The sequence below is a fragment of the Paroedura picta genome, chromosome 6, assembly GCF_049243985.1.
Source record: "Paroedura picta isolate Pp20150507F chromosome 6, Ppicta_v3.0, whole genome shotgun sequence".
Lineage (NCBI taxonomy): Eukaryota > Metazoa > Chordata > Lepidosauria > Squamata > Gekkonidae > Paroedura > Paroedura picta.
In genome coordinates this window covers 103,693,687-103,718,223 of record NC_135374.1, presented here as the reverse complement: position 1 = coordinate 103,718,223, position 24,537 = coordinate 103,693,687, and the positions used below count along the sequence as shown (strand labels likewise).

General features: G+C 39.6%; 1 protein-coding gene across 1 annotated transcript in view; it reads right to left on the bottom strand.

Annotated features, from left to right (window-relative positions):
- Positions 1-5,329: 5,329 nt before the first annotated feature.
- Positions 5,330-24,537, bottom strand: part of LOC143840394 (uncharacterized) — a 52,618-nt gene continuing 33,410 nt past the window's right edge. The window contains exon 7 of the transcript XR_013232167.1: positions 5,330-9,159. The gene's annotated coding sequence lies outside the window, so the exon portion shown is untranslated. The remainder of the gene's footprint in view (positions 9,160-24,537) is intronic.

The window sequence follows — 24,537 nt, the reverse complement described above, 5'->3', positions numbered from 1 at the left end:
CGAGTTTGTAAATATAAATTGTCTTCAAATTCAAAGTAATTATTTTTAAAAATCAAATCCAGTAAATCTAGCAAAAAGTGTGTAGGTGGCATACATGAATGTCCATTGTCTAATACATTTTGTATTCCTAATCTTGCTTCTTGTATTGGAATGTTGGTATATAAGGATGTGACATCCATAGTCAGTAATAGTGCTCCCTTTGGTACCCTTAATTTTTCTATAAGGTTGATGAAGTAAGTAGTGTCTTTTAACAATATTTCTTGAGTTGGAAGCAACTTCTGAAAATGAAAATCTATAAACTTGGCTAAAGCTTCCAAGAAGGATCCACATTATTAGGTCTGCCTATGGGTGGATGGTCAGGTTTCTGTATCTTTGGAAAAATATATGTGAGGGAATCTTGGGTAATTGTTTTCAAGAAAAGCAGCTTCATTGTTATTAATATAGCCAAGTCCCTCATGTATTACAATTCTGATCACTCTTAAATCATTAATGCAACTATAATTAACAGGTTTATAATATTTTCTATCATTTAGTTACCTAAAAACCTCATTTCTATAATCCTCTGGGTTCATTACTACTGTACCACCACCTTTATCAGCTGGTTTTATAGTAATATCTGGATCAGATTGTAACTGTTGCAAAGTATTAAATTCCTCTTGAATAAGATTGAAAGGGACACTTCTTCTCTTGTATTTAAGTTTCTCAAAATCCCTGAGTACAATTTTTTTCAAAAGAACTTATTTCAGGTACCTCTTAGCAGTATAAATGTTGATTTTGCTCTAAATTTAACTGGCTGTGCTAACTCAGTAGACTGAAAAATAATATTTCAATTTGAGTAGATGGGTAAGTTTACAAAGGTCTACTCTAGTACAAAAGGCATTGTATTTAGGTACAGGAACAAAGGAGAGACCTTTGTTTAAAACACTGGTTTGTGTTTCAGTGTCTTATTGGATAAATTAAAGCCTATTTCTTACGGGATCCTCTCCTGTTCCCTTGAAAATCTGATTGATATATATTAGGTTGACGCGAGTGTCTTTGGGGTGTTAAAGCACTCCTTGGAGGCAATGGTTCATCACTAGAGAAGCTTGAGGTGTCTATCTCCAATCCAGAAAAGTTAAAAAGGTAAAGGTATCCCCTGTGCAAGCACTGAGTCATGTCTGACCCTTGGGGTGACGCCCTCTAGCATTTTCATGGCAGACTCAATACGGGGTGGTTTGCCAGTGCCTTCCCCAGTCATGACCGTTTACCCCCCAGCAAGCTGGGTACTCATTTTACCGACCTCGGAAGGATGGAAGGCTGAGTCAACCTTGAGCCGGCTGCTGGGATTGAACTCCCAACCTCATGGGCAAAGCTTTCAGACAGCTGCCTTAACACTCTGCGCCACAAGAGGCTCCAGAAAAGTTATCTGAGTCCAAAGTAACATTTTTTGTTTTAAATAGAGAATGTTTATATGTTAGACATGGGTAAACATTATCTGATGCAGTCTCTCTGATCACGATTGAACTTACAATTCTTTAATTCTTTAATGCTTTCTGTGAGTTTCTTAAAGTTAGAATCCAATTCCTCTAATTTCTTATCAGAGATATCCTGAGTCATTTTGGATTTAAGATTATTTTTGAGCTGAGAAATCTAAGTGTCCATGGTTTCCAATTGTTCGGAACTTTGCTCTATAATTAACAAAGTAAGATCAAATGAACATTTGGTAAGAATAGCAGCCCATTTTGTTTAAAATCATCATCATCTGTGAATAATGTGGGGTATTTTTGTATTCTAAGACCCCTGGGAATTCTATCATTGTTTAAATATTCATTTAAATAGCATGTAAATGGGTTTTCAATTTGTGTTGGGACAAATATGTTAACTGTTCCCAATCACCAGGTGGGACACCATTATTCACATTCAGAGGAGGTAAGTTTTGAGTAATTCTATTTCTATCCTCACTATTAAAGGCAAAGCCTTGTTTCCAAGTAGCCATAATAAGATTAAGAGTACACCACGAAAAGAGGACGGTTTGAAATGAGTATAATAACAGAAGAAAGAACATATCCTAGGCTATAATAAATATTTAAACAATTTTCATAATAAACTCCAGGTGGGGGATAAAAACTCATCTCCAGGCATTTATTTATTTACTTATTTTATTTCTATACCACCCTTCCCTAAGGCTCAGGGTGGTTTACATACAACATGGGGGACACATGGGAACAATTAGTACATAACATAAACAAATACAACAATAATCCAATAACACAATTTCAGTGATCATAAACAATACAACAGGAACGGAACCCAGCAAAGGCCCCCCAAGAGGACAGACTGGTTCAGGCTATGGAGGGATGTCTGAGGAGGGGACCTGTTGACGGTCTCAGGCAAATGCCTCGTGGAGGAGCTCCCTTTTACAGGCCCTGCGGAATTTTGGGAGTTCGGACAGGGCCCTGATCTGTTCAGGGACTTCGTTCCACCAGGTGGGGGCCAGGACAGAAAAGGTTCTGGCCCTTGTTGAACACCAACATACTTCTTCGGGGCCAGGGATCACTAGCCAGTTGGCATTGGCAGAGCGTAATTTTGGGGGGTATAGGCGGAGAGACGGTCTCTTAGGTACACTAGGCCCAGATCGCGTACGACCTTGAAAGTATGAACCAAAACCTTAAGCCTGATCCGGAATTCAATTTGAAGCCAGTTGAGTTGTTGAAGTACAGGCATGAGTTCCTCTGGAGAAAACAGCTGGAAAGAAGGAAAGAAACAAGGAAGAAAGGAGGAAGGAAAGGAAGTGGGAGGAAAGTGAAGTAATGACAGTCACGAAGCTTGCTTCTCTCTGCTTGCCTGTTCCAGTCCTTATTTCTCGGAGCTTGTTGCTTGCTCCTTGAGCAGGCTAAGCTTTATTTATTCAGTTTTAAAGCTCAGGAAAAACTTTACAATATACATCCACGAACACAGTGGTTTGTAGAAGCTTAGTTATCTATAAATTCCATTGTTATCAAGTTTCAAGATGCTGTATAGCTTGTCTTCACACAGCAAGGTTTCCTGCCAGGCAGATCTCTACAGGAAAGCAGCAAGAGGGTAAGAGAGGAGGGAGAAAAAAAGGAACGAAAAAGGGAAGGAGGAAAGGAAAGAAAAAGACAAAGGAAGATGGAAGACACAAAAAAGGAAGGTAGAGGGAGGAATATGAAACAATGAAAAAAAGGAAGGAAATCAAAGAGCAACAGGGATGAAGGAAGAAAAGGGGATGAAGGATAGAAGGAAGAAATGAAAAGGGACTCAGGGGACAACAAATTTAATTTATGTAAATATTTATACATATGGCCTACATTTTGTAGTTTATTTTGCATAATTAGTTTTTCAGACTGTTCTCTCAAGCTTCCTTGAAATTCTTTTAATTCTACTATTAGTCTTGAGAACAGTTATCTATGAATAAACCAATAAATATATTTACCTTCTTGTGTCAATTGATTTGCAGGAGGACATTTGGGGCTCAAGGAAGACATGCACACATTTCCATTGGCTTAAACAAGGCCACAGCTTTATTAATACTCCACATGAGTGTTGGCACAGCATGGGAGAGGAAGCCTGAATCCACACCTCAGTAGCGCCCTGGAGTTGACATCAATGGAACAAGCAAGATACTCTTGTGCAGCACCTACCCTTCCTGCCACCACAGAATTCCCCTCCAGGCCCAGTCTTTTTATAGTGAGGCCATAATTGTTTGTAAACCACAAATTAGTCCATTTCTCATAAATAAAAACTCCCTTTTTTGGATTTTTAATCCAATTTTCTAATCATGTCATTCCTACTGTATAGTAGTATAATTTTAAATTATCCCTTTTTCCATCTTGTAGAATTTTGAATGGTAATCTGTATATACACACATATAAACCACCATATTCATACTGATTTATCAATTCATCAGTTCAACTGTCCACCAATTTACTCTCTTATCAACTCACTATCTATGAACAATACAACCATGTAACAGTTGATACTTGACCTGTGACTATATAGCATCTATTATAATTCCTTACCCTAATATAATACTATATATAAAGGATTACAAATAATACAGAAACCTAATATCCAAAGCAATACATTCATAAAATTCATTTCATTATATCTGATACTCTTCAGAAGAGTAAGAATACTCATACCAAAGAAGTTTTCTCTTCAACTTGTTCTTGGAGTGGTAAAGACAAGGGTGGCGGCAGTGGCAAAGGGGTCGCCCGGGATGATTCCTATCCGGAAAGCATTTCCAGCAGCAGCAACGGCAAAGCAGCCTGCTTGGGCACCACACATTCTTCCAGGGGCAGGTGGGCCAGGAGGTGGAAGGTAAGGCTCAACACAGCTAGGCTGCAAGCTTGACTTCATCGCACACATCAGCAGATGGAGAAAGCTGGGAGCCTAGATGACTGCTCCTGCTTCAGTACACAGAGCTTTTCTATTTCTTCCTGAAGAAAGAGGAAGTTAATGGGAGCAAAACTTAAATAGGACTCCTCAGAGCTTGTGCTCAGGGTTTTTCCAATGCAACATAACCAGAGACAACTTGATGCCATTAGTGGGCACACAGGCACAACTTAACACAAGCTTAACATCAGTTCTTCAGGAATGACTTCTCTTAATTATTTGTTGATTGCAGTTTCAACAGGAGTTGAAATTGGCTTGTATCTAGGGAAGCCAGTTTCTTGGTCATCCTAGATGGGAAAAAGTCTGATGAACCTTGAAAAGGCAAGTCTTTTTTTATTATTATTATTTTTCTGGCTCAATATTATTTCTTCCTGTACAGTAAAACATGCAAAAACAGTCTGCCAGAGAAGAAAGGAAAAGAGTTGTCTCTGCCGAAGGATGGATTGTGCACACATCATTCTGGTGTGCATAAGTCCAGGGTTGGCAGCTTCAGTGCCATACCCACCTATGCCATAGGAGATGCTAGTGGGTGATGGCATTGCTCAGATACTGCTGAGGTAAGCAGATCAACTAGCGGCTGGGGAGGGGAAGTAATAGGCTGGAGAATGGGGCTGACAGCAGCTGGGGCCTCCTGGGGCCTTTGTGGGAAGGCAGAACAGTAGATTAAAACCTAAAGACAGGAGAAGGGAGGGTCCAGTTAGGGAGGCCATTGGCAGAGGCTTCCTTGTTTCACCAAAGCCCTGCCCCTAGAGAGAACACATTTGGAAGTCCAGGGCCAACCTATCTCAAAGACAACCTTGATTAGGCCAGCTGTGCTGGCCTACCAGGCTGCACCCCCTGAGTCAAAATACCTACACCCTCAGCTGTGAAGTCAAGACCCAATTTGCTTAGTACAGTACAGTCTGTGTACAGTACAGTACAGACCCAATTTGCTTAGTACAGTGCAGCCAGTTAAACATTTTGCAGACCGAAGAATGGGAAAAGGAATAATCAAAGTCAGGGTCTAAGGTCAAGCCATGAAATACAGGAATACGGCAGAGTCCAGAGACTGAAGCTGGGGTCATAACCATGTCAAAAACCAGGCTGGACATCTGGTAGCTGAGCATCAATGGTTGATTTGAGACGGTTCTACATGATTTTCAAGAAGATTTTACTTGTGTGGGAGATTAGGGCTATAGTTTGATAGTTTGAGCAGATATGAGCATCAGTTTTCTGTAACAATGGGATAAAAACGGACCTTTCCAGTCTATGTCAGTTTCCCAGACTTTTTGGCATAATGCTGTGATTGCCACTAGTGGAACAGATCTGAGAAGTTCCAATGGAATGTTATCTATGCCAGGAGCCTTATTATTTGGGAGCTGTTTCATAGCCCAGATCACCTCTTCTTCCAGTATAGGCGGTTCCAATTCATGTTGGGTGTTTTTGGCTGGTGACTGGGGCACCCTGGCGTTTGCATATTGTCTGCATATTATTGCCATGGATCCTTGATGTTGGTTCGGTCAGTCAAGTCTTTTCCATTCTTGTCTCTGATGGTCACTTTACAAGCATGAAGATGCTCCAAACTTGTTTCACCTGAGTAGAGGCTTCAGGTGTGGCCTCTAGTACACTCCTCTTCCAGTTGCTTGAATTGTTCCCAATACACTTCCTTATCTTACCTAGCAGCAGGTTTGATTTCCAATTCAGTTACTTGGGGCCAAGCTGGTAAAATGTGGAGGATTTGTTCTTGAGGGCCATCATTCAAGGAATTGGAATGAGAACTACTAAAGATGTTTCTAAAATATACATACCAATCCTTACCAGAAATTTGGGCATCTGATTGCAAATGAGGCCTACCAAAACCAGAAGAAATGAGTTGCCAAAAGCGTGTCTCATTCTTCTCTGTAACAGTCTTATTTAATTCTTACCATAATTGTTTTGAATGATCCAGTTTCTTTTGCTTAAGAAGATTTTTGTATTTACATCTGAGTGAATTAAGAGCAGAAACTGAGATATTGGTATTTGAGTGGCGAAAGTTTCTGGTGTAGGATACAAGTTCCTTCCTAGCCATCTTACATTCAGCATCAAACCAACCTTTATTAAGATATGATGTTATTTAAAGGTTTGTCATTGGAAAAAAAGGCTTAAGAAAATAAACTATAAGATTTGCTATCCGATTGAATTAAAGAACAACGCCTCACCCATATATGCCCCTCTATTAGAGCATGAGATAATGTTGCATGAAGCTGTTCTGACCACTTGATTCTTCTAGATCTAGGGAAACAGCCTTCTGCTATATTAGAGGTAGAATTCAAATAAATGCCGGGCTGGAAATTTAAAAGTCTCAACGGGCAGTGGTCCCTTTCAACTCTATTGATAATATCAAATAACCCAACATGACTCAAGAGTGAGGGGGGGACAGCTATATAGTCTATAGTACTAGTGCCACAAGAAGATAAAAACGTAAAAGAACCACCTGATACATCATATTTTGTTCCATGTAGAATACATAAGTTAAAATCAGAAGTCTATTCAAGCAGTTTTAACCCTGGTCTATTAATAACTAAGTCCTTTGAAACTCGGTCTAAGATATAAGCAGCAGTTGCAATCTGGTTTTTATGCCTTAACAAGGAGTTAGAAAGGCCAGGGCCAATTCTGGCATTAAAATCTCCACAAAGTACTAAATTGGCATTGGGAAACTGAGAAGTTAAAAGTTCCAAGGTGTCTATTAATAGATTCCAACCATTTTCACCATTTAGGGAAGCCGGTAATTTAGGTGGAATATAGATGTTAAAAAGTAGGATGGGTCTTATTTTCCTCCCCTGCAAAAGTAAGGCCTGAAAATAATGAGAAGATTTAGTGTCCAAAACTTGGATATTGATTTGCAAGTCAACATTAATACAAATGACCAAGCCACCACGACCACGACCTTTGGAATTTACTTTGATAGCTGGGACTGTGTATAATCGAAAACCTTGAAGGTTACTGAGACCAGACTCTTGCACCCAAGTCTCCTGCAAACATAGAATCTCAAATTTACCCAAAAATAATAGAAATTCTGAGTCATGAAGTTTGTTATACCACCCACCTAAATTCCAAGATAAGACAATTAATTGTCAATCTGTTTTTTCAATCTTTTCCAAGGAGTCCTGATAGTCTATATAAATACAGCCATTTTTAGTAGAATTTGAGGATTCATGATTTTGTACTTTTACTATAAGGCTTTTTTCCTATTGAACTGTCCTTTGTTGCTGTTGTCATACTGTCTACCTGTTTGTCAGACTCTTGCCGATCAGTTGTTCTTCCTAACTCTTGAGTTTTGATGCTGCCTGAAGAAGAGAAATTGGAGGGCTCAAGGTCTTGGATAGAAATAAACGTGGAATTGTCAAATAGGGATAGAGTTTGAATATTATTCTGTGTTGCTGATGCTTTTGTGGATCCCAATAGTCTGCATCTTAACAGACCCAGCCTGTCCGTAATGTTCTTTTGATCCTGTAGTGGTAAAGCTGGGAAAGAGGTTAACAAGTCTTTTTCAACTGAGTTTGCAAGAGAAGGACACTTGGAAATGTGAGTGTTTACTGGGGATTCACACAGCTCTATCAAATAAGGATGAGAGGCATTAACAAAAGTATTCTTGTCTGTGGAGTTATCATCTGGCAGAGCTTTTGATTGTTGGAATTTTGAGACCAAAGAAGTTTGTATCATATGTGTAAAGGCACGTACTGGAAAAATTCCTCTAGAATTAAGGAAGGGCTTCTGCCTTAGGAGTATGGATGGAATTTTAGAACTAGCAAACGAGAGTAGAACTCTGTGTGTTTGATTGGGCTGATTGAGTAGTTCTATAGAATTCAGATCGATAAATCCAATTTGGTTTCCAAAGAGGGCTTTATGATGCCTTTTAGCCAAGTTTTTAGTTCCCCAGAAAGGTAGATGTCTATTATACCAACCTATAGTCAGGCCAACTGTATGAGGCTGGAGTACTAAACGATAGAATTGTCCTGATTCTTGGTTTGATGTAAAGATTTGTTTATGTCCATATAGCTCCTCCTTGTCCTTTTTGGGTACATTTCTAGTTAAAGGTATAGTTCCTGTATGAGATGATTGAGCTTATCCATTATTAACTTCAAGCTGTTGTAAATAGACTGTACAGTTCTGGCTGTCAGCTGACATAACTCTTTGATATCACTATTGGTCTCTTCAGGTCCCTCGATGCCTCTAATCTTCTCCATTTCTTTCTCCTCAATGCTAGAGATACTGGTTCCTCACAGAAGTTCTTTAAAACATCTTCCTCTAGAGGAGTGCAGTCCAATGAAGCCAGGGGGGTAAACTGATTAGAGGGGGGAATGTTGTATTTTAATACATTATACAAAGCATGTACCTTTGCCCAGAATATATACATTTTACCACATTGCCACCACATCTGAAAAAGGAGACCACATTTTCATGACATTTCCAGCACATATTATTATACCCTTTAGTCATTTTTTCAATTACTTTAGGTGTTACTTACCATCTATAAAACATCTCATACTAATTTTCTCTTAATATCTGTATATAAGTTTAGGCACATTTGCCCATATGCGTTCCCACGTTTCTAAAGTAACATTAGTTCCAATATTCTGCATCCACTTAATCATACAAATCTTAACCTGTCTTGATTCAGTTTCATACCTTAATAGCAGTTTGCATATCTGACCTTGCAAGTGTCATTTAGCTTGAACAAGGATATTCTCAAATTCCTGAAGCTGGTTCCTCATCTCCGGTTGCCTTTTAAACTCTGAGGTGTATCTGGAAAGCAATTGATTATACTCTAACCACTGAATTTGGGCACCTTCTTTCTTTAAAGTTTGAATGTCTTTATGATCACCCAATTTAGAACACATATTCTTATATTTTAAGGTTATCCTCTTCTGTTGAGATCTTGTAAAGTAAGCTTCAACAGGGGATTTCAGCAATGAAGGTGAGGGAGAGAGCCTGTCATTATATCTACACCAAAAGTTCATCAAACTGGATAACCAAAGATTAAGATTTATTGTTTTCTCCCCCTTCTGCTTCTGCGAAGGCCATAAGATGTTATGTAGCCCATCTCCCAGGCAAGCTTTTTCCAAGATTCTCTATTCATTGGTTTCATTACCCAATCTACCAATACAGCAAGTGTAGCGGCATGTAAATAAAACTTTAAATTAGGAATGGCTTGACCACCTCTTTTCCTTTCATACTGTAGGACTTTAAAAGCAATCCAGGGTCTCTTGTAGCTCCAGATTAATTTGCTTAATTCCAGTTGCCATTTAGATAGAGTCTCGTGTTTAACTGGCAATGGTAATACTTAAAATAGAAAATTAATCTTGGGTAGAATGTTCATTTTGATTACACGCTGACCAAGAAAGTTTCACCCTATCCCACCTTACCATATCTTGTTAAATCATGTTCCACAACTTTCCATAATTGCTTGCCACCAGAGCAGAAGGGTCATCAACTATATGTATTCCAAGGTATTTTTCCATCTTTGGGTTAACTTCACAGCTAGTATTGTCTCTAATAAATTGTGCATTTAACTACGATGTCCCAATCAAAACGATTTTAGTCTTAGCTCTATTGACCAAATATAGGGCAAAATCTTTCAGTACATCAAACAGTATTTGTCCAGTTGTCAGAGGGTTAGTTAAAATGCAAACAACATAATCAGCATAGCTTTTCAATGTAAATTCTTCTCCTTCAACCTTTAAACCAGAAAGTTTATCTTCAGCTTGTATCTTGGCTGCTAGAATTTATAATACCAAATTGAACAACAATGGTGACAAGGGAAAATCTTGTCTAGTACCATTCTTAATAATTAGAATATCTTTAGTCAGCAGCATGCTTATCAAAATTCTAGCATTTGGGCTGAGTATATATGCTTAATTACATTAAAAAAAACTCTTCACAGCCCAAAATTCTGGCTTCCATTAAAGTTGCATTGAATTTTATCGAACACATTCTCTGCATCTAAAAAAAGGAATGTTGTCTGCAATCACCAGTTTTGAGCAGTCTATAGCATTCATAACAAAGTGTATGTTGTTTCTCGTGTATCTCTTTGGCATAAAACCAGTCTGGTCCGGGTGTACCACATCACCAATATATCTTTTCAAAATTTCAGCTAAGATCTTAGCAAAGATTTCATAATCCACATTTGGTAATGAGATGGGTCTTTAGGAGTGTGGTAAGGATAGTTCATAGCCTTCCTTGGGAATAAGGGTTATTTATGCCTGTTACCAAGAGTCCGGGAGTTTCTTTTCCGGGTGGTCAATCACGTCATTTATAATCTGGAGAAAAATAGGTATAATCACATGTACTAGCTTCTTATAATATTATGTTGCAAGTCCATCAGGTCCAGGCGCCTTTTGCAATTTCATAGCTGCTATGGAATCATTTATCTCATTTGTGGTCACCCTTTGATGCAAAATTTTGCTATGTTGTTCAGAAAATTTATTTGTGGAAATATTTTTGCAGAATGAGGAACAGTCGAAACTGCTCTTCACCAGCCTGATAGATATTTTGAAATAATTTAATGAAACAGCTCTGAAAATTGGATTCTGTAACATAGTCCTTACTATCATGTTTCAATTTGCTGACGGTTTGCTTTTGAGAGCTTTTCTGTAACTTAGCAGCCAGCCATCTTCCCGGCTTATCTGCCCATTCAAAATTTTTCTGTTTTAGATAGTCGATTTTTCCCTCATCTCTTCTATTTCAATGCTACCTAGTTCAATCCTAAATAGCTTAATTTGTTTGGCCAGCTTCTTGATCTGATGACATTGATGTTGTAGTTCTAGTTGGGCGAGTAAATTTCAGATCTGAGATAGCTCTTTGTCTCTTTTCTTCCTGGCCACAGTATTCATGCATAAAATGATGCTTCTCGTATATGCCTTACTTGCGTCCCAGACTGTGGATGACAGCACATTGGTTGTGTGTTAATTTGCAAGAATTCTCGAAGGCCAGGATCACAGTTTCCGAGCTTTTCTGGATATACAATAATATAGTCAATCATTCTCCATCTTCTCATACCCGCCCAACAGTAGGACATTTCCGTCAATAAAGGATTGTGAACGGCAAAGGTATTAGGTAGAATTTCTATGTTCACGACCTTCGGGACTATGTTCCTGGAGTACCAGCACTGGTCAATCCATGAGTAGGAGCCAGAGTGGTGTGAAAAAATGTATATGAATGGGTCTTTGGGTGTTGTTCTCTCCACAGGTCTACTAAAGAGAGGTGTTGGAAATTCATTAGTGCCCATTTAGGAAAGTATGATCAAGCCTTTTTACAAGATTTGTCCAAGGATGAATTTGAGATCACATTAAAGTGTTCCAAAATGACCAATCCCTTATCGGCTACCTCCAAAAGCTGAAGAAAAAAATTATCCATAAAATTTTTCTTTTGCATTATTTGGCACGTAAATATTCACAAGCACATACTTCTGCCTATTGGGAAGATGAAATGTTAGAGAAAGAAAATGACCCTAAAGGTCATGTATTAAAATGTCTGCTTTTATACTTGATTTCACCACATAAGCCACAATTCTTTTTTTCACCAATGCTGAAGGCACAAATTCTTGTTCTAGTTTTTTAAACTAGTTGTTTTCTCTTAACATGAATTTCTTGGGGGCAAATTATATCTGCTCTAAACATTCTGAGATGTTTGCAGATTTTAAAGAATTTGCCAGCCGCATTCAGTATATTAATGTTTACGTAGAGAATCTTTAACGTCTCTATGACACTGAGTAGTTCCTGTTGCCCCTTCCTGGCAAGAATTCATGTCTTAACCTGCTGCTCCTTGCTGATCACATTGTGGTCTTGGTGGAACTGCTTGCTGGAATTGGGCAAAAGCCAATCCTTGAGACAGGGAATCTGTGAATTCTCAAGCTTTTGGTAGAGTTTTGATAATCTTCCTTCCTGTCTGCAGAATAAGTTTGAGGACAAACGGGATCCTCCAAAAATATAAAAATTAATGGAGAAAAAAGTAAAATATTATAAGGGAGAAAGGAAATGAAACATAGTCCAAGTTCACTAAGGAAAATAGGGGGAAAGACACAGTAGAAAAAAACCAAAAAGTGAATATATATATATATATATATATATATATATATATATATGTATGTATGTATGTATGTATGTATGTATGTATGTATGTATGAAACATAGTCCAAGTTCACTAAGGAAAATAGGGGGAAAGACACAGTAGAAAAAAACCAAAAAGTGAATATATATATATATATATATATATGTATGTATGTATGTATGTATGTATGTATGTATGTGTGTGTGTGTGTGTATGTATGTATGTATGTATGTATGTATGTATGTATGTATGTATGTATATGTGTGTATATGTGTGTGTGTGTATATATATATATATATATATACATATATATATATACATATATATATATATATATATATATACATATATATATATATATATATATATATATATATATATATATATATATATATATATATATATATATATATATATATATATATATATATATATATATATATATATATAATCCAATTAGACACACCAAGGAAGAGCTGATAATTCCATAAAACTTATTTGTTGCTGATCCTACAGGAGATGAAGAAGTGCTGGTTCTTAAATGCTGCTTTTGTCCATCAGGAGTCCCTAAATCTGCTTAATTATAATCCATAGAATTACCAGGAGTTAAAAAAAATAACTAATAAAATAAAACAGAAGAGAAAGGTCTTATACCAATTGAGTTCAGGTGGAAGAAAAATCAGAATAAATACAGGGGGGAAACAGGAAGAGAAAGAAATATAATCCACTCAGGTACAAAAATAGACAGCTAACAAGGAACCCTGTGGCAGCTCCATAGAACCCTATTCAGGCAAGAAAAAAAAATAATGAAGGAAGATCAAGAGGAGGTAAAAGAGAGTCATTCCTATAATCTGAGCTCTTCAAAGTAGGCAGGTAATAGCAGGTATGATAAAAACAGAAAAAGGGAAAAAATAAAAATACAAGTCAGTGAGGTAGAATCTGCCCCTGAGAGATCAGGTGAAATTGTAGGCAAGCAAGAGGGGACCTCCCATCAGCCTACCAATTCGTTGCCTGAAGTAGAAAAAAAAGTAGAGAGCCACCACAGAATGACAACACCAGGAAAGTTTTGCGATGGAACAATCAATCTAAGGTTGAAGATCTCCGAGGAAACGACGCGTAAGATCTACTTTTAAGATATTGTTGTTTTGGGTCTTCTTCATCCCCTTAGATGGCCAAAAGCAAAGGTGGGAAAGCCCCTCAGTAACTCAGTGGCTTCTCCACTATTGAAGAAGTCAGAGAGAACGGAGGGGGCGATCAAAGCTCCAGAATGCTTTACACACACACCTTGCAGTCCAGAGCGGGAGTGGGAATCAGAGGCTAATAATAACGTTTGGAAAGCCTGCTCGAACAGAGAAAGAAAATGTTTAATTCCCTTTGTCTAACACTCTTATAGTGCTAATCCAGAAATCCTTCCACAATTTAATTGATAACTATTAGCTGGGTCATTTTTTCTCCAAACTTTTTTTTCATTCAAAAACTTACCTGTTAAGAGCTCTATTTTTTTTTCATCGATATAATGGACTTCATATAGGGAGCCCCTAGAATTAGACCCACTGGTCCAATCTTCTTGAAACTTGTGGGGGAGTCAGATAAGAGGCTCCTGAAGCTACCCTGAAAGTCTGGAACCTCTAACTCAAACCACCCACCCCACCCCAGGCTACAGAGACAGCAAAAGCCTGAAAATTACCAAACACAGGGAGGGTTCTCTCCCTCGCTCTCAGGTCTAGCATGCATATGCCACTCTCCAAGCATTCCTATCACCTCCCCTGGGGAAAATGGACACTGCATGCCAGAGCTGCATGGGACTGATGTGGCTGGCTGCCCAAGCAATGCTTGAATGTCAGCCTACAGGTGAGAACTGGAGACCAATTGAAGTCCACTTAGAGATGACCTGGGTTCCCCTGGAGAGGAGGGGGTGTTACACACTGCAAGGTGTGTAAGAGGGAATTTTGCAGCACCCTTAGCACCACTAGTCAGCGTCCAGGGGGGACATAGAGGCCCACCAACCAACAGGGGAGAATATCTGGGTATTTGGCAAGCAGAAAAAATCAACACCAACAGACAATCCATTAATCCCAGGGAAGCCTCAGATAGCAAGTGGGGATTGTCACATGGACACCTTCCTCCTCCTCAGCAGGATTAGTGCATGCACCAACTCGACTTTCCTCCAGTGGTAGAGCTCAGGGTAGCCTAGTGCTGAATCCATCCTTCAATCATCACAGGTTCTCCCTTCCAGCCTCCCCCCCCCCAACAAAAATAAGCAGTCAAGAGGAAGACTAGCTGCTGGTTTTTATACCCCAAAGGAGTCTCAGAATAGATTAGAAGAGGCTTTTCCTTCCTTTCCTCATGCCAGGCACTGAGAGAGCTATGATAGAATTGCTCTGTGAGAACAGCTGTGCTTGTCCACATATTGAATACTGGGGTGGGAATCAGACTTGACTGTAAAATCACAGGCCGCCATTTAGCCACTACACCAAGTGTTCCTCATTCAACCACTGTCTTCACCCCTGGCTTCTATAACATATGTATGAACTCCTGGGCACCCCTCAAGAACTCTTTTTGCATTTTAAATGAGCCCTAAGGCTTGCCAGTTTGGGAGGGTTTTTCCCATTTGAGGGTGGCTTTTGGTAACTAAGGGACCTAGATTTAATCACTATGGCCCCCTGGTACTTGTTCTTTAGAGGGAAAAGGCTAATTGGGTACCCCAAGAAAAACCAAGCAGTGCCGCCCCCCCCCCCCCCCGAGGCCACAACAGCAGCAAGCAACAGCAGCAACAAACCAGAACAGCAGACCTCCCACTCAGGGAAAACAGCCTCCAAAGTGTGTAACTTCCCCCCCCAACAACACTGAGAAGAATGGGTTAAAACTTTAAACTGTAATAACAGCACTCCAATAAGAACCAAGGACAAGAAGCAGTGTCCTCCAGGCCACAACAGCACTAAATCAACAGCAAACAAAAAAAGAATAAATACCAGGAGAAAAAAAACTGAATCACAAGCATACCAAAGCACCCCCAGACCAGACCCCACACACAGAAAACCAAATAATAGTTTGGTTTAAAAATAAGTGAAATTAAATAAAGTCTGATTGAAAGTGAGAAAGCAAGAGAAGAAAAAATCCTTCAGGCAAACCATTTGATGTCTTTTACAGCAATGAAGATCCTCCAAGATTCATCACATCAGCTAGCCAAGCCCAGCACACTCTCTGGGAGTCAGACTCAGTGAATCAACTCTACCAGAGCAGCATGTCAGCAAGGCAGCCCCTTCGCCATGCACAGCTATTTTCAAAAAAGGAAAAATCTTCCGTGATGGCCCAAGAAACGTTCCCCCCTAAACCTAACTTACTACAAGCTTCCCCCTCAGCCTCCTCCCCTCTCACTTACATTGCCTTATTTTGCAGCGAACAAGCTGCAAAACCTCATCATTGCAATACATTTAAAATGGAAAATGCATTGCAATAACGGAGCCTAAACAGAGCCTAGCCATTGATCTAACCGCCTCCCCTCTTCCCTGAAACCTGTGCAAAGGCGGGAACCTAGAACAGCCTGTCTGTTTGCCTTTAAAATTTAGAAAGCTGAAAGACCTTGTCATTAAAAATGCATTGCAGTGATTGCAATTAAAAATGCATTGATCTGGCTCCCTCATTAACCCCCCCTTTTCCCTGGAGAAGCTTGGGGAAAAGCAAGAACTTAGAGCAGGAAATGTTTTGTAGTTCCCGCCTGTATGTTTTCTTTTAAACTTTAAATGGTCATCCAAAGACTGGAGAGTGTCAGTGTGGCCAGAGCACACTTTGGACAGCTGCACTTCAGCATTTTTAATGGGGATTTTTGCTTTGGACCGTATTTGGTCAGTCTATCTCTGAAGCAACAGTGCTTCAGAGATCTTTAAAGCTGAAGCAGTCTAATGTGCACATGCCTAAGACATGCACCAAGGAGAATCACTGCCAAAGCCTTTAATAAAGGGGGGTGGGTTGACACTGAAAATCTGAGAATGTTTTTAAGTACATGTTTCTAAATACTCAGGACATTTCTAAACATTGAAAAAATTAGTGTTACGCCAGTGCACTGGTATAAAGCTAAAAAATAATGCACCTCCAGCCATTCCTCACCTCCTGGTTTGCTCATTTCCCTAAGCACTCTGCGTTCCTGCCTGTAATGGGAGGTGGGGCACGCACTGGAGGCGGAGATAGCACTAAGTTGGCTACGCAAAGTGCATCGGTGGTTACTTGCGGGGTGCTCTTCTACTCACGTTACATGGCTTTAAAATGGAAGATGTAGCAACATTGTGCAAACATCTAAAATATGGGGCCATTCCGCACAAGTTTAATGTAACAGAAGGCTTTCATATTGTAAACACTACCAATTTGCAGTTCCCCAAGATGTCGCACACAATCTGCAACACTCCTGCAACAGTTCCGTGAAAAGCAATTAATTGTAGCGCTTCTAGTGAAATCAGGAAAAGTGGATTCACCCTTTGAAAAGCGCTACACTCTTGCAAACAATCACTATCAAAAAAGACCTGTATGTTCTCATTGTTGCAGTTCCAACAAAGTCCCTATACCTGGCTCTCTCCTCCGAATTTCCGGCGAATCGATCGCCTTTTTTTCCCTCAGAGCGAGCGGGGAAAGCAACGAACCAGCGAGGCTTCATTCACCCAGCAAGGCTTCTCCAGCTACAGTCCCTCCACAGCAGTGCTTTAAAGCTCCCCTAAATCTGCAAGCACAACACAGCCCTGTTTGCAAGTTCTTTTTATTTTCAGCAAAAATCGCGCCCATGCGGGGGGGGGGATTTTTTTTCACTTGGGGGAGTGTGGTAATGATGAATCGCCAGCTCACACACCAGATAGATGGGTCTCTCCATTGCAACGAATCAACACATATTCGTGTGTGTTTTTTTAAAACCTGTGATTAAAGGGAAAGGGGATTTTCAGGAGCATGATAATAACCGCCCGTTGGCTGTTCGTTTGATTGACAGAAAGGGGCGGAACCAAGCACAGAAAAAATCGCTTCCTTTCTAGCGATTCCTTCAAACCTGGAAACCTGTGGGAAACAAATGAAACACTACTGGATTCCACTACAAATGCAGGTATGCGTAATGCCTAGATTCCACTATTTAAAATAGTGTTTCTGCTTTGTGGAACCAATTGGCAACATTGGTCCTTGTGTGGAAACACCCATGGTGTCTGCAAATGGTGTTTCACTATACATTGGGTGTAGAATTGACCTCAAAGATTTCAATAAATACCTTTACCAAATATCCATACATTGTATTTATACCTTATATTTTAAGAAACATATTTTGGGTCTACTAATATCAATGGTCCACCAAGGCAACCATCCTCTAGGGAGTTTTATAAGTGACCGAAAAACCTCTAGACATCCACTATATTTATACAAGAACAAGTCAACTCATTGCAGAATAAACTCATTAGGAACATTGTTTAATTAGGTACACTGGGAACACTTACCATTTCACTATGACTCACAAGTACATTATTTAATGAACTGCACCTGTTTAGATATAGATCCCTCTCCAAGTCTTTCAAAGGAGTATACTCCAGTTAACACTAATTATAAACATAGGTCAATTATAAAAAAGTTAAATCCAACAAATAATTTAGTCCCTCAGGTTGTAACATTTTTAATTTAAGGATCCATTCAACTTCCTTCTGCAAAAGACGTCTAGCAATATTGGAACATCCTAAACCCTGAGCCTGTATGTGTTCAATTGCTATGCATTCCAAATCATCCAATGAATGGCTCATTTCCTCATAAATTTGTGTGAGGGGAGTTGTTATGACACTATGTTTTAATCTTGACATGTATTCAAGGATACTTGTCTTAAAAGGACGTGAAGACACTGAAATAAATTTAATACATGGGAAAATCTTAATTCATTAATGTTCCTTTCCCTATCTTCTCTATGTCTCTATCCAAATCTGATAGAATTGGGAACCAAACTCTAGTACATCTTCTCTGGAGTGGGCTAGTCTAGCTTTCACTCTACCAGTTTTATTTAACTCCTTACCACTTTTGTGATGGAAGAAAAAAACAAAATAATTTCACCTTTAGCCCAGGATGAGAGAGTTCAGTACAAAGTTTTACCTTAAAGCCAGAAAGAAAACTTTAAGATACAGGAACACGCTGGTAGGTGCTCATGGGAATTACAGTCCATGGACATCTGGAGGGCCGCAGTTTGACTACCCCTGTTCCAGGCCTTCCTGTCCTCTCCCTTCCCCCGGAGTCCATTTAAGCTTGCAGTGACTGCTTCAGTGACTCCATCCAGCCACCTCATTCTCTGTCGTCCCCTTCTTCTTTTACCCTCAATCACTCCCAGCATTAGGCTCTTCTCCAGGGAGTCCTTCCTTCTCATGAGGTGGCCAAAGTATTTGAGTTTTATCTTCAGGATCTGGCCTTCTAAGGAGCAGTCAAGGCAGATCTCCTCCAGGACTGACCGGTTTGTTCGCCTTGCAGTCCAAGGGACTCGCAAGTCTTCTCTAACACCAGAATTCAAAAGCCTCAGTTCTTTGATGCTCAGCCTTCCTTATGGTCCAACTTTCACAGCCATGCATTGCAACTGGGAATACCATAGCCTTGACTAGATGCACTTTTGTTGGCAGGGTGATGTCTTTGCTTTTTAGGATGCTGTCCAGATTTGCCATAGCTTTCCTCTCCAGGAGCAAGCATCTTTTCATTTCTTTGCTATAGTCCCTATCTGCAGTGATCTTGGAGCCCAGGTAAATAAAATCTGTCACTACCTCCATTTCTTCCCCAACTATTTGCCAGGAATTGAGAAGGCCAGATGCCTTGAAATAACATATTGCTCGATTTATGCCACTGTTTTGTAATATCTGCCGGTCTTCTGGATTATATATTGTTTCACTCAAATGCCACAATCTTCATTGTTCTTGATTAATCAAATAATCTCTTTACTTTTATATACAGAATACTATGGCAGAAAAAATAACATTTAACTGAATTTTAAATTAAATGGAAAAGTTGCATTGTTTGCTGTTTGTCAAAAGTTTTGTCTCTTTCATAAAAGAAACAACAACATGTATTCAATCACCCAAGGAAGTCAGCATGGATTTGTCTCCAACAGGTCCTGTCAGACCAACCTGGTTTCCTTTTTTGACCAAGTAACAGGTTTGCTGGATCATGGAAATTCAGTTGATGTTTTTCTCGATGTTGAGATTCAAGCCGACCTTTTCACTCTACTCCTTCACTCGCATCAAGAGGCTCTTTAGTTCCTCTTCGGATTCAGCCATTAGAGTGGTATCATCTGCATATCTGAGGTTGTTGATATTTATCCCTGATACGTTAATCCCAATTTGTGACTCATCTAACCCCACCATTTTCACGATGTGCTCCGGATACAAGTTACATAGGTAAGGCAACAGTATACAGCCTTGTCGAACTCCTATCTCAATTTTGAACCTATCAGTGATTCCATGCCCAGTTCTCACTGTTGCTTCTTGACCTGCATATAGGTTTATTAAGAGACAGATAAGAAGCTCTGGTATTCCCACCTCTTTAAGAACTTGCCACAATTTGTTCTGCTCCACACAATCAAAGGCTTTAGCATAGTCAATGAAGCAGAAGTAGATGTTCTTCTGGAACTCCCTAGCTTTCTCCACGATCCAGCGTATGTTGGCAATTTGGTCTCTAGTTCCACTGCCTCTTTGAAATCCTGCCTATACTTCTGGAAGTTCTCGGTCCGCATATTGCTGGAGCCTAGCTTGTAGGATATTGAGCATAACTTTGCCAGCATGAGAAATTAGTGCAATAGTGCGGTAGTTTGAACATTCTTTGACATTGCCCTTCTTTGGGATTGGAATGTAAACTGAACTTTTCCAATCCTGTGGCCAGCTCTGGTTAGTAACTACCCCATCGTGGTTATCTGAGATGTTAAGATCCCTCTTTTATAGTTCTGTATAACTTTGCCACCTTTTAAAAATCTCTTCTGCTTCTGTGAGGTCCCCACCATTCTGGTACTTTATCATACCCATCTTTGCTTGAAATGTTCTCTTCATATCTCCAATTTGTTTAAAGAGATCTCTGGTCCTCCTTATTCTATTGTTTTCTTCTATTTGTGTGCACTGTTCATTTAAGAAGGCAGTCTTATCTCTTCTAACCATTCTCTGGAAATCTATATTCAATTCATTGTTTCTTTCTCTTTCTCCCTTGCCTTTCACTTCCCTTTTCTCTTCAGCTAATTGTAAAGCCTCCTCAGACAGCCATTTTGCTTTCTTGCATTTGTTTTTCTTTGGGATGGTTTTAGTTGCTACCTATTGTACAAAGTTGTGAATCTCCGGCCATAGTTCTTCATAGTTATGGAAATTCTTTGGATTCCAGGTAGGGCCTGCAATTCCTGAGCTGCAGCCTGGCAGCTCTCCAGAACATGTGACCAGGAATTTGCAGTGTAGAAAGGCCAGCCCTTCAGAGTAGGCCTTGCACCAAGTAACTCACTGATTGCATTTCAACAAAATCTAATCCAGCTTTCCTTATAATAAATTCTGCATAATATGTTGCCTTTGCCAACTATAAACTGTGCACTAATGCTACTAAATTATCTGGCAAGAGCTAATTTTAGACATGCTGGTATAGGAATCAATTAGATGATCTACAAAGAACCAATGGCCTGACTCCTAGCACCCACACACTCTGCCTTCTCTAATAGAATTTTTTCCAAATCATGTAAGCCAAAGCATCACATAGGAAAGAAACAATTTTACAAAATGTTGCCCTTTAATTCCATCTATTGTTAAATACCTCAAAACAAACTAAGCAAATTCTCCGCTTTTCTGCTTATTGAACACTGTTATTACCTCTATCATTTCCGTGGGGAAATTAAGTCTCTTGGAGTACATGATGGCCATGTATACACAGAACTCAGATGGAGATTAATAGTTGGAAACAGAAAGAAATCTGTTCATATGGTGAATGTCAAAAGCACATTCTGAATTTATATAACATTTATATTTATATCTAAATTTATATAACGTTTATATCTGTAAGAAAAGTTTTTAAAATTCTTTGGCTGGATTTCAAGTGCTCACAAAAACTTATTTATGAAAATTATTTAACTATTCCCTTCCAAGTTGGGAAATGCTGCTTCAAAACTGAACTCTGTATGACTGAGAAATGCTGCAGTTTTGAAAGATTGTTCCAAATCATGAAAGAGGTATGGGAGGAAAGGGTATTCTCTCATACCTAGACCCTCTCCAGTCCCCAGTACAGATACCTGGCCTGTTAAGTAGTTTCCCCCCTCAATATCCTATTGTCTATTTTGGTCCAAAGTATCAATAAACTCTAAGTGGGGATTTCCATTCCCTCAGGTATGAGAGCAGAATAACAACTTAAAAAAAAAGAAAAAGAAATTGCATTGCTTTAATGGGGCAGAGTATCCTAATACACACAATATGTCTGAATGATTTGGATTTCGACAGGTCCAATCCATCATCATCTTGCCTTCATGTCTAGTAGGCTGATCCTAATTCTCCATCATTGGCATACTCAGAAACTGGAGACAATTCAAGCTAGAAAGAGGAACAAACAGAGCAAGGTCTCAAAGGCTATGTCTGACAAATCCAAAATGGCTGCTGAAACTGACTGAAACAAAGAGGCAGAAACCAACCAGGTAAAAGGGGAACCTTGATACAAATTGTACCCTTATAATGTATAAAAAGGAACAAAAAAATTATCATACAATAATGAGGTGGAAACCGAACTGTGAAAACAATAAATAAAAATTAAACTAAGTAAAGCAGAGGCCACATTTTATTCTACCCCTGTTACCAATCCACATAGTGAGGTTGCTTTATCTAATGCTACCAATCCTTGGTTTTAACCGTTTTAAAAGAGGTCCTTCAGGATACCAATTGCATTAGAGTTTGCCAACCTCCAGATAGGCCCAAAGAATCTCCCGGAATTCCAACAGAATACCACATGACAGTGATCAGCTTCCTTGGAGAAAAAGACTGCTTTGGAAGATAGATTCTATGGCAGTATATTCCGCTGAGCTCCCTCCTTTCCCCATGTTCCACTCCCAAATATCAAGGAATTTTTCAAGAGTTGGGAATCCTAAATTTTAGGAAGGCCTCATCATAGTAAGATCTGAAATTAGTGAATTGAAATCTCTTCAGAAGCAGACAACTGAACAAATTACAAATACAGAAAACCATCTCCAGCCTAGATTATGACTTTTACCTCCATGGCAGTCTCTGTTCAGCAGTTCCAAATTGAGTTAAAAATCTAAGATTCTAGATATGGAATGCTGGCAGGGGCTCATGAGAATTGAATTCTATGGACATCTAGAGGGCCACAGTTTGACTACCCCAGCTCCAGGCCTTCCTCCAGGCCTTCCTGTCCTCTACCATTCAAGAGGCATTTAGCTGCATTGGATGAGTTCAAATCCCCTGGGCCGGAAGAAATGCACCCGAAAGTGCTAAAAGAACTTTCCGGAGAATTTGCAGAACCCTTGTCCATCATATTCGGGACCTGTTTAAGGACTGGAGATGTCCTGGAGGACTGGAAGAGAGCAAATGTTATTCTGATTTTCAAAAAACGGAGGAAGGATGATCCGGGAAACTACAGACAAGTGAGTCTGACCTCTGTTGTGGGGAAGATAATGGAGCAGATATTAAAGGGAGCAATCTGCAAACATCTGGAGGACAATTTGGTGATCCAAGGAAGTCAGCATGGATTTGTATCCAACAGATCCTGTCAGACCAACCTGGTTTCCTTTTTTGGCCAAGTGACAGGTTTGCTTGATCGTGGAAATTCGGTTGATGGCGTTTACTTGGATTTTAGTAAAGCTTTCATAAGGTTCCCAATGACGTTCTGATGGATAAATTGAAGGACTGCAATCTGGATTTTAGGTGGATACGGAATTGGTTAGAGAACCGCACTCAAAGAGTTGTTGACAATGGTATTTCATCAGACTGTAGGGAGGTTAGTAGAGGGGTACCTCAGGGCTTGGTCCAGTACATTTTAACATGATGATCTAGATGAGGTGGAGGGACTACTCATCAAGTTTGCAGGTGACACCAAATTGGGAGGACTGGCAAATACTCCGGAAGGTAGAGACAGAGTTCAACGAGATCTGAACACAATGGAAAAATGGGCAAATGAGAACAAGATGCAATTTAATAAAGATAAGTGTAAAGTTCTGCATCTGGGTCAGAAAAATTTAAAGCATGCCTACTGGATGGGGGATACGCTTCTAGGTAACACTGTGTGTGAACGAGACCTTGGGGTACTTGTGGATTGTAAACTAAACGTGAGCAGGCAGTGTAATGCAGCGGTAAAAAAGGCAAATGCCATTTTGGGCTGTATCAACAGGGGCATCACTTCAAAATCACAAGATGTCATAGTCCCATTGTATACGGCACTGGTCAGACCACAACTGGAGTACTGTGTGCAGTTCTGGAGGCCTCACTTCAAGAAGGACGTAGATAAAATTGAAAGGGTACAGAGCGACGAAAATGCTTTGTAAAGAGCCGAAAGGGTGACGGATATGATCTGGGGCCAAGGGACCAAGCCCTATGAAGATAGGTTGAGGGACTTGGGAATGTTCAGCCTGGAGAAAAGGAGGTTGAGAGGGGACATGATAGCCCTCTTTAAGTATTTGAAAGGTTGCCACTTGGAGGAGGGCAGGATGCTGTTTCCGTTGGCTGCAGAGGAGAGGACACGCAGTAATGGGTTTAAACTACAAGTACAACGATATAGGCTAGATATCAGGGAAAAAACTTTCAGAGTAGTTCAGCAGTGGAATAGGCTGCCTAAGGAGGTAGTGAGCTCCCTGTCACTGGCAGTCTTCAAGCAAAAGTTGGATACACACTGTCCAAATGCTTTTAAATTATGTCGACAGCTTTAAATAACATTTTAAATATATATATAATAATACACAAAAAGAAATTGATATATATTGTATACAATATATCCCCATCTCAAAATCTCCTATAATCCCCTTTTCTTGTTCAAGCTTCCTTTGAGAAGGTAGACCAAATAGAAACTCCACTGCTTCTGCAAGTCTTCCATTGGTTTTTCATTGACTTTAGAAAAGAGTTCTGGCAC